Here is a 15,046-nt window from a genome sequence, read left to right as displayed (position 1 = left end):
TCAGGCCCAACATCAGTAGTTCTTATTCTCACTTATAGGGAAGGAGAAAAAAGGGTATGTATGTGTGAGTGTGTTTATTTTTCATAAGTTTATTTATTTAATATGTTTAACCTAGAAATCATATGCTCTAACTTAAACCATTTCCAAGTTTCCATGTCTCCTAATCTGAGAATAAATAACCAATGTCTTTCTTTAAAATGCTTGCATATTACTATTAAAAATCCTAGAGCAACAAGTTAGTCATGTAATTATTAGATCCCACCACACAACCTTATACAAACATCAATCCCAGATAAATTAAACATAAAACCATAGAACATACAGAAGACCATGGAAGCCTTCCTACAACCTCAGGATCAGAACAACTTTCTAAGGACACAAAAATATATAAGCTATCATCTTTTACACATATACGTAAAATTATATAAAATGAAATCATTTTTAATGGGGGACTTTTTTGACCTGTTTCTTCCTCTAATGCATATAATCCTAATGTGCTTCTCCCTATTAGGCAGAAATTGCAAAATGACGACAATACCTTTGGTTGCAATCACAGAAAAATGGGTAAGGAGACCTGGAAAAATTGTTGCAAAGTGCTAAGACTTTAAAGAAATCAACTAAATCTGCCTCGTCAAGCAAACATTTAAACAAAACAAAACTACCACACACACATTCAGAGAAAAGCTAGCCTACCATGCCATTAGAAAGAACCAGAGATGCTAAGTTCTAGGAAGGGCTTGAAAAAATTATTACCAAAAACGCCAAAACAAAAGGCTTGGACAAACTGAGGAAGTTCATCAGTCATCCCTGGAAGGGAGGGGGAGTTAAATCAGCAAACAACTGGAGTCTCTTTCCAGGCAATAGCTGGTCTATTTGTTCTCAGCATTTGGAGAAATCACTGTATCAAATTCTTAACTGCTCCTCTTGAAATTTATTATGCTAAATTATGTTTATAAGAGGAGATTTATCACAACTCTGTCAAGAACTGCAAAGGCTCTGAAATTTTATCCAACTTGTAAGCTAATGAGTTGGCTTGCCAATATTCACAGATACCGTAAGAAGACACAAAACTCCTGGGTCAGAGACAAAGGATTTTATTATTTGCAGCATAACAAGCAGCATGAGATTTATGGTTAGTCACTTCTGCTTGGTGTTCAAGTGTGGATGCTGTGTTTACAGTGGGCTTGCATTACACCTAGAGAAGACTGAGTTTAGACAATAAGAATTGTTCACAACAGAGCCCTACAGTGAAGGAAGACATTATCTTTACTGTAATGAACAATAAATAACCCTACCCTTTGGTCTGAACACAGACACTAACTTCTAAGGCTGTTCATATTACAAACATCATCCTTGAAAAAATAGTTCAGAACAAAAAGGCATTTACTTCTGCTTGCAAGACATGTAGAAATATGAGAGATGCCCCCCTCAAAGCTCAAGAAATAAAAAACAAACAACGAAACCTATGAAGACTTTGATGAAAACTGCATTACAATTGTAGATTAATTTGGAAAATGACTGCATCTTTCCTGTACTGTTCAATCCATGAACAGTGTATGTCTTTCCATTTCTTGGTCTTTTATCTGTTTTAATAAAGTTTCATACTTCTCTTCATAAAGGTAAGATTTTTCCATTCTCAGATTGTACTCTCTGTTGCTAATTTAAATAGTATTTTTTAATATTATATAAAATAATCCAAAGCAATTGTCTAATTCCTTTTATGTATAGGAACACAATGATGATCTATCTCACAATCTTTGTGAACTTTTTCCCATGAAACTTCTCGAATTCCCACTCTGCTTTATTAATCCATAACATCCCACAAATATTCAGTACCTTTAGCATATGTCCTTGGAGCGACTATAAAAACAGTTAAGCATTATGTAGCTCTTATTATGTGCCAGGGAGTATACTGATGCTTTCTATGTAGTAGCTCTTTTATTTCTCAAAAACACTCTATGAGATAAATTCTGTTATTTGTATGAGGACAATGAAACAGATAGGGTATGCCACTTGCCCCAGATAACACACTGGCAGAACATGTTAAATGCCCTCAAGGAATTTCCAGTCTAGCCTTAATATTTATAGATGTGTGAAAATACATAATATATAGTGACTTTACTCTCCAGTAGGGTGTTTCTGGGATTGATTGAAATGTCACTATGGACCTCATGACCGGAGACTTAGGTTGGAGTCCTGCCCCACAAACTCCTAAGCTTTTTGATTTATACAGGCAAGTAATGTACTAGCTTTAAGTATTCACTTTCAATGCCACAAAGAAAATGCTAATTGTTCTATGAATTTCACAGACTTAGCAGGAGAAACAAGTGAGAAAATGATAACAAATTGTGTAAAATGTCATAAAATGCATGTAAACTGTCATAACTGGCAGGCACTGATCCTTACTCTACTATTTCAGCAGTGTCTATATAATAACATCTGCCCATCCTACTTTTATCTTCAGTTCATTTCAGATCAATTTAGCAATTACTTGATTGGTTACTAGAGAGTAGATTCAATGCTAGACACTGGGGAAATAAACATTAATAAGGTGTGATGTCTGCCTTCAAGGAACTCATAGTCCAATGGGAGAAAGAGAAACCACTAACAAGGCAATTATAAGAATGTGAGCCACTCATTAAAAGGGATATAATAGAGCATTATGGGAATGCCATAAGCGATATCTAAATGAGGTTCGGTTAGGGTGGTTGTACAATCAGGGTCAGCTGCTCAGAGAAGGGGACATCTGAAGATGAAGGAGTCCGTTAAGGGATTTAGGGAGTTTATGCAAAGTCTCAGGCCACATTGGGGAGACTCTGACTTGCTGTATAACTAGAACACACAGGTGAATGTAAGAAATGAGGCTGGACTGCCCATCAGAGTCTCAGATCACTAAAGATTTTGTATACCATGCTTTCCAGGAGGCCACATTCAGAAAAATCAATGGAGAATTTTAAAGGACGACATGAACAAATATGCATATTAGGTCATCTTCCCTGATACTAGGGTAGAAAACATTATAGTTTTGGCTATGTTTGGCATAATAGAGACCTTTTAGAGGACTTCAAAAATAATACTGGGGCATATGTCACCCAGATGATAACATTCTAAACTAAGAGAATGGTAGAGGGATTTGAAATTGAGAGACTGATTCAATATTTAATAGATATGGTGTATAAACCGTGTTGGCCAAGGGCTATGAAGAAAAAAGAGGTATCAAGACCTTAATTGAACCTGAAAGCATAAAAATCCTAGAAGAGAGCAGAGGCAGTAATGTCTGACACCAGTGGTAGAAACATTTTTCTAGATATGTTTCTGAGGCAAGGGAAATAAAAACAAAAATAAACTATTGGGATTTCATCAAAATAAACAGCTTTTGCACAGTGAAGGAAACAATCAGCAAAACTAAAAGGCAACCTGCTGAATAGGAGAGGATATTTGCAAATGACATATCCAATAACAGGTCGATATTAAAATATCCAAAGGAATGATACAACTCAACACTCAAAAAACAGCCCAATTTAAAAATCGGCGGAAGACATGAGCCGACACTCCAAAGAAGAAATACAGATGGCCAACAGACACATGAAAAGATGCTCAACATCACTCATCATCAGGGAAATGCAAATCAAAGCTATAATGAGATATCACCTCACACCTGTCAGAATGACTAAAATCAAAAGCACAAGAAATAAGTGTTGGTGAGGATGTAGAGAAAAAGGAACCCTCATGCACTGCTGGTGGGAATGCAAACTGGTGCAGCCACTGCAGAAAACGGTATAGAGGTGCCTCAAAAATAGAACTACCTTATGATCCAGCAATCATACTACTGGGTATTTACCTCCAAAATACAAAAACACAAATTCAAAGAGATGCATGCACTTCTATGTTTACTGCAGCACTATCTACAGTAGCCATGATTACGGAGGTCACCCAAGTGTCCATTAATGGTGAAAGGAGAAAGAAGTGGTACACACACACACAACACTATTATTCAGACATAAAAAGAATGAAATCTTGCCATTTGCAACAACATGGATCTAGAGAGTGTGATACTAAGTGAAGTAAGTCAGAGAAAGACAAATACCAAATGATTTCACATATGTGTGCAATTTAAGAAAACAAATGAACAGAGGTGGGGGGAAGACAGACAAACCAAGAAACAGACTCTTAACTATAGAGAACAAATGGGTGGTCACCAGAGGGAAGGTGGGTAGGGGGATGGGTGAAATAGATGATGGGGAATAAAGATTATGCTTATCATTATGAGCACTAAGTAGTGTACAGAATTGTTGAATCACTATATTGTACACATGAAACTAATATAACACCATATGTTAACTGGAATTAAAATTAAAAACAATTTAAAAAAAAGTGACTTCCTGTGTTATTGGCCTAGTCTACTGAATGGGTGACATTAAGTAAGGCAAAGATTACAGGAAAAGATAAGACATGGCAGAAGGGGGGGCGCTTTGAAAAAAGGCACTAAACACAATTCTCCTCAATGATCTGGTTGAGAATATACACATATTGATAAACTATTCACAGCGGGACCTGACAAATGCTAGGGTCAATGAAACTACCAACAGCGAATGGGAAATTTTATCAATAAGTTGTACTACAAAAGTTGTAGCACAAAGTGAAGCAAAAACAAACAAACAAAAAAAAACACCCTATAAGTTTGGACATATGTAACCATCAGATGTTGATGTCCCTCTACAGATTCAGCAATCTTAGCTTAGTCCAAATTTTACCCGATCACAGAACTGATTAGACAACTGCAATAGTGTTACAAGTTTATGTATTAAGCCTAACCTTTAGCAGGATGCTTTCCCTAACATCATACAAAAAATAAAAACAAAACAACAACAATAAAGAAAACTATTTCTCAAGTCAAGTGTGGGGTGTATACAATTTTAATTAAGTCAGAAGGGCATGTGATCTGATTTAATAGTTCATTCTTTAACCTCTGATTTCAAAACTAGTATCTATTTCTTGTGACGGTGAGATTTAATAGGAAAATCACAGGAAAAGAGGGAGTGAGCACAGAACATGACTTCCATCAGACCTCCTGTTAAGTACCAACTCAGAGATTTTCTAGCTTACAGGCAAGTCATGCCACGGCTTCAATGAGATTTCTTCCCTTCAAAGTAAAAACTGCAGGGCTTTGATAATATATATTAGTGTGTTCGAAAAATACTTGGTTTTCAAAAAATGTTTGATTAATGAGGACTCCAAAACATATACTGAACAGAACCAAATATCAAACCAAGAAGATAATATGCTAACAAAAAAAATGCAGTCTTTTGGCACCCCCAAAACTAGCTATACAAAAACAGAAGAGACCAGATCCACACCCCAAGGCTGCCCTGGGTAACTCGTCCTCCCTTCACTGGGCAAACCAGGAATCAAGGACGCCACTGGAGCTTAGGGGGACAAACTAGTAAAATCAATTTTTAAAAAGCTTGAGGGTAGTCATACGTCTAGAAATCAGTGAGTATGCATAACAAATAGCATGTTATTACTTTATAAGCCGTAGTATGTTCTAGGACATAAATATCTGTTTCTGGACTTTACAATCTACGTAATCAACACATCAATGCTTTAAGGAAGACCAAAAAGCCAAAGTCTCTCCCACTTACAAATGCACTGTTCTTTAAACTGCTGTTAAACCTTTAGTTTTCTTTCCCTTTCAAGCTTGCCAGAGAAGCACCTCTTTCCCTTATATACAAATGCAGGCACAGATGGGGGCACATTCTGTCTTCACGACAGGATGGCTTGTCTTGTATGCTCTATCCCCAGAGGCGGCTCTGAGCCCACCTGACACCATTAGTGATGGGAATGAGACTGACCACCAACTCCAAGCAAAAAAACGTGCCCCTGGGAAAAACTGTACGTAAGAAATGAGCCCCTCTGAACAGTGTGCCCCAAGCAGTAGCAAATGAAGCTGATGGCTGCTGATAAAAATAACCTCAGGAAGGAGCGTTCATCTAATGTTCATCATCAAAGCAGCGATCTGTGCTGTGATAATCATGACCAGGCCTATAAACAAAAAGGCCTGCCTCTCCCCTGCCAACTACACAACCTAGCAGGCAAGCTTCAGGGGGTAGAGCCCCCTTCATCACTTCCAGGAAACTCATTCCAGTTGGCTCAACCTGAGCCAGGCAGTTCACACTGGAGTCTAGTGGGGAGGAGTTACCTTATGGCTGGTGGCTGGCAGTGGTCCTCCCCTCGGCCTGATGCAGGGGGAACAGGGCAGGGTAGGACATGGGGCCGGGTGGTAGGGGTTAGGGGGTAGGGGGTAGGGGCGGAACCTTGCTCTGGGAAAATGGTTTCTGGTCTGTTTTTTCATGCTCTTCTCTATGTATTCCCCTGGGAGGGGGGCTTTTATAAGTTGAACTGTGTTTTCCCCAAATTCATACACAGAAGTTCTAATACCCAGTACCTTAGAATGTGAGCTAGGACCTTTAAAGAGATAATGAAGTTAAAAAAGAAGTCATTAGGGTGGACACTAATCAAGTATGACAGGTGTCCTTATAAGAGGAGGACATTAGGACACGCAGAGAGACACCAGGGGCATGCACGCACAGAGGGACGATGATGTGAAGAGGCAGCAAAAGGACGGCCATCTGCAAACCAAGGACAGAGGGAGCAGAGGGGCCTGGGGAGAAACAGAACCTGCAGACCCACTGGTCTCAGACCTCCAGTCTTCAGAATTGGTCAAAAATAAATTTCTGTCGTTAAGACCCCCATGTCTGTGGTATTTGTTAAGGAAGCTCTAGCAAACCACTACAGAATGCTGCTTAAAAATCAGGGCGACCGGGGCACCTGGGTGGCTCAGTGGGTTAAAGCCTCTGCCTTCAGCTCAGGTCACAATCTCAGGGTCCTGGGATCGAGCCCCACATCGGGCTCTCTGCTCGGAGGAGAACCTGCTTCCTCCTCCCTCTCTCTCTCTCTTTGCCTACTTGTGATCTGTCTGTCAAATAAATAAATAAAATCTTTAAAAAATTTAAAAAAAAATCAGGGCGACATACACGTTGTTATGAAATTAAATCTCACCGATAAGTACATTCAATTTCTTAACAGAAGAAAATAAAGCTGGAAACTTCCTCACACTTTCATACGAGGGCAGGAAGGTAATTCATTTAAGTAAACGTGCTTTGAAGCTAGCTTTTAAACAAGAGTCCTAATCATCAGCAGACTTTCACTCAGCCATCTTCCTCTACCTCTTCAACATCATTTTTACAACTCTCAGTTCAAGAGCCACTTAAGAAATAAATGATTCATGGCAACTGAAAGCATGATAATTTTCTGTGAGGCATAATGGTTGGGTTTATAGGTCTATGGGCAATAATTAAAAAAAGAAAAAAAAAAGGCTACCCCTTAACCCTCTTAACTTCTTTTCTGGAAAGAAAGGCAAAAAGACCCCAGAAAGACCTATTAAGATCAAATCTCTCCTTTGCAATATATATTTCTTAAGATATATATTTGAGGACTTTGAGGGCTTAAAATTCTACCTTTGAGGGTTGCTGGGGTGGCTCAGTGGGTTAAGGCCTCTGCCTTCGGCTCGGGTCATGATCTCAGGGTCCTGGGATTGAGCCCCGAATCAGGCTCTCTGCTCAGCAGGGAGCCTGCTTCCCCCTCTCTCTCTGCCTGCCTTTCTGCCTACTTGTGATCTCTCTCTGTTAAATAAATAAATAAAATCTTTAAAAAAAAATTCTACCTTTGAGAAACAAAGTTAAGGGGTGCCTGGGTGACTCAGTAAGTTGAGCCTCTGACTCTCAATCTCAGCTCTGGTCTTGATCTTAGGGTCATGAGTTCAAGGCCTGGGTTGGGCTCCACGCCCACTTAAAAAATAAAAAAATTTAAAAAAAGAAAGAAAATTAAACTTTTCCTTTAGAAAAGAAAAGCTAGTTAAAAAAAGGAAACTTTCTGGTTCTATCTGAAGATGGGATGTATTGAGTCTTGGATTTGAGAGAAGGATCCTGTTCATTCATAAGACATATAAACCTGCAAAGGTTTTTGAATTTTTCAGGGGCCACAATTCCCATTTTCACACAGGCAGGGCTAGCTACACAAAGGGCAGATCGCTTTGTCAGTCATGACACGCACCACTGGTGTCACCTTGGGCCTGATGCTTAATCACACTGACCCTGTTTCCTAATCTGTAATCTACAGAAAACACACTTCTCTTACAGAGTTGTTCAGAGAATTAAATTGGATACTCAAGTAACAGCACAGTCTGTAAACACAACATTTCTCAAAAATTGGTCCACAGCCTCCACAACATCAGACACCTGGAAGCTTAATGAAATCCTGGGTCCCACTCCATATCACTAGACTGGGATGGGTTGTGGAAATAGGCATTTTTTAAAAAAGATTTTATTGATTTATGGGAGAGAGAGAACACACATGAAAATACAAGGGGGAGGGGCAGAGGGAGAAGCAGGCTTCCCACTGAGCAGGGAGCCCAACGTGGGGCTCAATCCCAGAACCGTGGGATCATGATCTTAGCTGAAGGCAGATGCTTAACCAACAGAGCCAACCAGGCGCTTCTGGAAATTGGCATTTTTAATAAGCATTTTAGCAAATGAATTAAGGATTGTGTCCTCAACAGGCTGAAAGATTCAATCTGGGTCTGGACAAGGAACAGAGGAGGATCCCCAGATCAGCCTCTTATCATCCAGCTGGCATGCTGCCTACCCTGTTCCCAGCAGGTACCCTGGTTCCAGGATCTGGGCTCCAGCCTGGGGCCCTACCATCCCTGCCTCTGATTCCAGTTCACCTTCTCTCCTGCTCCAAAAGTGACCTTCCTCAAATACAAACCTGACCAGGCTGCTCCCTGCCACCGTGCACCCAGCCTCAACTCTCTGCCCTCCCCATCTCTTCCAGCTGCCTGGGTCTGCTCTGTCGAAGCTGGTCTCTGAATTCCCACCAGCCCAGGTTAAATTTCACCCCCTCAAGGGGGCTCGCCCCAACTGCCCAGTCATTCCTAATAACATAAATACATTTTACTTCTCTGCTCAGAACATAATACCTGCTGATACTCCCTTCCTTATGTGGTTATCTCCTCCCACCAGAACATCAGAAGAGGTAGCTCGTTGGCTGCTCTATCCACTACCTATCACGGTGCCCAGCACACAGTAGGAACTCAATGTATGCTGAAGAGATGAACACGTTAATGAATAACTGGCCTGCACCAAGGCCAGCCTTGGCCAGGTTCTCACACTAGACATGTGAGGCTGAATGAAAAGTTCCATTTCTTACCACACAATAGGATGACCGAGGGGGAGAATTTTCTTTGTGCAATATCCGTGGCTCAGAGGAAAGTCTTAAGTATAATTTCTGTAAACTGACCCAATTATAGTAAAGAAAACTGGCATTTAAATCATTCCTATATCTTCCTAGTTGTTTATGAAGTGAAGTGAGGCATTTTTTCTTTTTCTTTTTTTCCCACACAACTGGATTTTCTACAAATTTCACATGGGATGTCCTTGAAAGAGTTAGTCGTGTATACTTTTCATGAATACAAAAATCACCTCACTTAAATTTTCCTACTTACTGAAAAAAATAAAATTACTGTCTTTAGAACAAAATATCCCTTGACAACAAAACAGGTTCAGACAGCATTATAAATCTATTCATGTTATAACCGTTCTCAGCCCCTTTAGAAACTGTGGAACAATGGAGCCCATCCAAAGGCTCTTGTGTGCTGCTCTCTGGAAAACGGACAGGCATTCTGACCACAGAAAGCCTAGAGAAGAAGCTTTTTAAAGAAGGCTATCCGAACGCATTTCTGTCCAACTTCTGAATTCCTTATTGCGTAAGGAAGGATTTCAGAGACCCACAGGTATATTAAAAATAAAAGGAAACTGTGAATAGATGGCAGTTCAATTTTAGTAGTGGTCTTGCCTTCTCCCACTAATTCAGAAAAAATTATATTCTCTACAATCGTTTCCCAGCAAAGACCCTGCCACCCATCTTTCTCACAAGGGAAAAAGCAAAGTGAAAAATCCCCGCCTCGGAACTTTAATTGGGTCTCCTGTGTGTGTCTTTATGGCAGTGAGTTTCAAACTAACAACAAATGAGGGAGGAGGGCCCGTGGCTTTGGTTTAGACAGTGACAGAAAGGAAAAATGGAAATAGTGGGTCGCAAGGCAGGAGGCCATAGTTATGAAAGGAAAATAAGGCCCCTTGCAGCCAGCCTCATGAGGAGATAAGTGCACACTTCACCTCCAGTGGTTTCGGTCCTGCTGGGGGTACATGGCTGCCAGGGATTTACAGATGGGAAAGCAGTCCGAGGGGGAGAAGATGCTACACTGGGCTGGTGTAGGTGGCACTCAGAGAAACCCATTTCCCCTGAGCTAAAACTCAAAGTAAACAAAGGGACAAGGGTGTTGCCATTGTTTAATCTCTTCTCATCTTTTCAACTTCCCTCCTCCTCCTTCCACAGTGGCTTGTGACCCACAGCACCCGACAGGTATCATGTCCTCTGAATGGGTGGTTCTCAGTGATGGCTGCATTACTTGAGGTGGGGCGTCGGAGAGGAGGTGCCTTTCAAAAACCACCAAGGTCTGGGGCACCTGGGTGGCTGAGGCACTGACTGAGGCACCTGACTTTTGATCTCAGCTCAGGTCTTGATCTCAGGGTTGTGAGTTCAAGCCCGCACTGAGCTCCACCCTGGGTGTGGACCCCACTTTAAAAAACAAAACAAAACACCAAGGTCAAGGCCCCCTAGGGTCTGTTAATCAGAATTACTGGGGGAGGCCCTGGACATCACTAATAATGCTCTTATGTGGTCAATATGGTGAACCACTGCTCTAAAGGCAGCTAGACTGACAGAGGGAGAAAGACAAAGGTGAGAGAGATCAGATGACCTGCCCCCAAAGAGGGGGAAAGCATCACCAGAACACAAAAGGGGGGGGTGTACTTAATGAGGAAGGGAATGCAGCAGTGATGATGTGAGGCCCCTGTGGGCTGTCAGCTCCTTTACAACAGGAAATGTGGTAAAAGAAGAAATGCTTGCAAACTCAGAAAGATGCTTGGCAAGAAAAGACAGTTGCAAAACCAAGGCGGGACAAGTTTAGCTCTTTAAAGTTGAGAGACAGGAGAGAAAATGATACTTGTGAGCATGCTGCAGCTGGAGTAAGAGGTGGGCATGAACCAAGACACCCAAGAATGAAGCTGCAGATGGGAAAGGCGAAGAGCCCACTTCCACTACCGAGGGGCAATGATGCAACGTCTTTTCCTGTTGATGGTTCACCTTCAGAGGAAATGTTGATATTACACTGAAGTGATAAAGAACTTCAAAAAAAAACTAACAGTAGCAATGTAACCCCTACTATATGCTCCAGTTACTTTAGTCACTCAGCTAACTATTAGCTCACATTGATCTTCAAGAGCTTATTAGTTGATGATGTTCTTGAGTTCCTAAAAGGCAAAATTCTTGGATGTCCCTAAAAACATGCAGTTTTTCCCCAAGGCTTGTATAACACTGCACTATGTTCTTTCCTCTAATTTACAGAAATTGGGTCTCCCTTGGTGGTAAATGGGTCCCCCAACCTACAGTATGTCCTGCCTAAGTAACACTGCCATGCCATCACACATACTCACATGCAACAAGGGCAAATTTTACACACCGATCGAAATATCCATTCACATTCCTAGCCACTTAGGAATACCATGGAAAATCAGTTAAACCCTGGTGTCATAGAGTTACAGTTTCCTGAGTACCACCACTGGAGTCTGGAAATTAATAAAGACATGAAATTTATGTGAATAAACATATGTGAAAAGAAATACATGTGAAAAGAAACTAACGAGGCTTGCTAAGTACCATTAAGCAAATTATATAAGATTATGCAGAATTTTTAAGAAACTGAAACAAGTCTGAAGTATCTCACTTTGTACTAGCATCTTACTTTTGACGTGAGAATGCACTAGATACCACATGTTGTATTCTTCACGTCTTTATCTTCTATCTCACTGCCCAGAGATTTGGGGATGGGTGCGAGGATTACTTCGCATGAGTCTGGGGCTACCTGGAGTGACAGCTGCCATTGTTCCTTTTGGATTTTTCTTGAAGGATATCATTTTAACCTCACAAAACTAACTTCATCTTCTGGGCCCCTGGGCCCCAAGGGTTCTGGAGTAAATGAACATGGCTACAATCCAAGGCTATAACAGGGAGGCAAAACCACAAACCACAAGAGGATGTAGATTTGGCCGCCGTAACACATCTGTACCTGGCCTTCTTCCACCAAAATTGAACAGCTAACTTGGCATTTTATCAAGTCTGATGAGAAGCTAATGATGTGAAAGCAAGACAAGTATACTCAGGGCTAAATGATATGAAATGTGTGTGTGGCAGGGGGGATGGGAGGCTGGGAGTAGATAAGAGGAAGGAGAAATTATTTGAGATGTAATATCCTGGGATATACTGCAAGTTCACAAACCTTTATCCACAATTTTGAAATGCAGATTTCCTGAAAAAGTTTCTGAAACTTTGTTCCATTGCTACCAAATGAATATACTCTAAAAACTGACCTGAGCTGACATCAAGTTATTTGGTCATCCTCTGTCTTCTTAAATGTTAATATTCATGCACTTTGCAACAGAAATTACTGTTTCCAAAAAAAAAAAAAAAAGAGACTACTGTTTCCTGGGATCATGTGGGACTATTACATAACATACAGTATATAAACTGTATTACCTTTCTAAAAGCTGAATTCTGAAAGACATGTGTCCCCAAAAGGATTGCTGTCCCCCTACACAACTCTCCAGACAGGGGAAATTCTCTGGATTTAATCCTTTTGTAGTTTTCCCACAACATGAAGTATTCATCTGACCTCAGTCAGCTCATCAGTGACTTCAATGACATTATTTTTAGACAGATTCGCAGGGAACAAAACTGGTCAAAGCTGAAAAACAGGCATACTATGGGCTGTTTGATGTAGCACATATGCTGCATAAACATACATGCTTATCTTCCCCTTTGCCACATTTTCCACCTGATTATTCTGAGAATTCTGGTAACAAAGTACATTCAAACCTGTGCTATAGCTGGGTGTAGCAACAATAAAAAGAAAAATATAAACATGATAACCTTCAAAAAGAAGACATCAAACTACATTTTTACTTGCAAAAATTAATATCCCAAATGAAATACCCAGAGATTTCCTAAAAGGCAAATCTATAGAGAAAGAAAGTAAGAAAAGACAAAGAGAAAGATCAGCAGTGGTTGCCTGGGGTTGGCCATGGGAATACAGTGACCACAAATGGGCACAAGGGATTTTTTTGGGGTGATGGAAAAGTCCTAAACCTGGAATGTGATGGTAGTTCCATAATTCTCTACATTTACTAAAGGCCAGTTAGTTGCACACTTAAAACAGGAGATTTTCATGACATGTAAATTATAACTGAATGAAGATGTTAAAAACTAATATCCTAAATTTCTAAAGTAACACTTTTCATGTCAATATCTCCTCTTCCTTCCTGATGTTTCAAATTAATACCAGTTGAAATGGAGAGAGAGAAAGGCAATAAAGGGTACCTATTCTTCATCAAGGGAAAAAGAGAAATTTTACCCATGAATGACTAATTTCACATCTAGCCAGAGAACATAAATTTCTTCTGGATAGTCCTTTATATTTAGCAAATAAAATCAAAATTATTTTTTAACATGTCATATATTGCTCTAATTACAGCATACATCACATTGAATAATAGTATTTTATTTGCCAGTCATCTTTAAAGAGAGTATAAACTCCTGAGGGCTGGGACAGATGTCGAGGTTTGCCCTGTGTTTTCAGGACCTCTTAAGTGCTCGATAAATGATTATATTGATTGCAATGATTTCTTTCTAAGGACCATCTATCACATTTTCATTTGCTTGGACAAGAGAATGCAAATTAAATAGACATTCCCTACTTTCTAGATCAGGGTTTCTCCACTTCAGCACTATTGACATTTTGGGTCAGAGAATTTTTCCCTAAAGAGGGCTATTCTGGGCACTGCAGAACAGAGAAGGGCATTCCTGGTCTCAACCCACTTGTGCCAGTAACATCCCTCTCCCCGGTCATGACAACCCAAACTGTCTCCAGACATTGTCAGATGTCTCTCTGCCCCCAGCTGAGAACCACAGCTCTCACTAGAAAGAGAGTGAGACAGATCAACCCAAACGAACGCGTTCACATTTCAACAACGCCTTTTGTGTTACCACTTTCTGCAGTGAGTGAGAACATCAAGAAAGAAAAAGCCTATAACTAGGAAATGATGATTTTCTGACCACAGGCCTTGGCATATTATAGGGAGAAGAAAAGGAGAACATTCCTTTTATTCTTCCTGTAACTGTGGAGATGTGAGAGGCTTATTCTAATCCAAGGCTGACAATTTTCAGGATATGTGGAGCTGTGAAAATGCATAAGAGAAGGGTCCAAATGCCAAGTGGCCCATGGCTATAAATGGTATAAAAGCATGTTCATCATCAGCACTGGGCTGTTTATTATGAACTGCATCTAGGAGAACAATTTTGAAAATGCTATTGAATATTTATTAAAAGAAAAGATCTATAATAATTCGGGTCCTGACATGCCACTATTAGCAAATCACTCAACCAGTGGGAAAGGTTAAGAGCCGTGGTGGCAAAAACCATTAAATTAAGTGTAAGTTTAACACTTTGTTATTTTATTTTCTCAACAACCATACTGTTTCATAATCCTGTTCCAAATATCCCAGCACAAAGCCTGAAAAGCTGTTATCCATACTGTATGCTGCTTTTTTTTTTTTTTTAAAGATTTTTTTTTATTTGAGAGAGAGAGAGAGACTGAAAGAGAGAAGGAGCACAAGGAGGGGCATAGGGAGAAGCAGAGAGCCTCACGTGGGGCTGGATCCCAGGACCCTGTGACCATGACCTGAGCCCAAGGCAGCCACTTAATCTACTGAGCCACCCACGTGCCCCCATACTGTATGCTTTTAATGAGACTCCAGAGTTTGTAGTTTTAATTCTATTTTGGAGATACTGAGCATTTCACATTGATGGCAAAGTT

The 15,046-nt window shown here is 40.3% G+C and overlaps 1 protein-coding gene across 3 annotated transcripts in view; it reads right to left on the bottom strand.

Annotated features, from left to right (window-relative positions):
* PAG1 (phosphoprotein membrane anchor with glycosphingolipid microdomains 1) overlaps positions 1–15,046 on the bottom strand; it is a 128,012-nt gene that overhangs the window by 101,287 nt on the left and 11,679 nt on the right. The gene's annotated exons all lie outside the window — the stretch shown is intronic.

This window comes from Lontra canadensis, unplaced genomic scaffold (assembly GCF_010015895.1).
Source record: "Lontra canadensis isolate GAN:19392208 unplaced genomic scaffold, GSC_riverotter_1.0 scaffold37, whole genome shotgun sequence".
Lineage (NCBI taxonomy): Eukaryota > Metazoa > Chordata > Mammalia > Carnivora > Mustelidae > Lontra > Lontra canadensis.
This window is presented reverse-complemented; position numbering and strand designations above follow the sequence as displayed.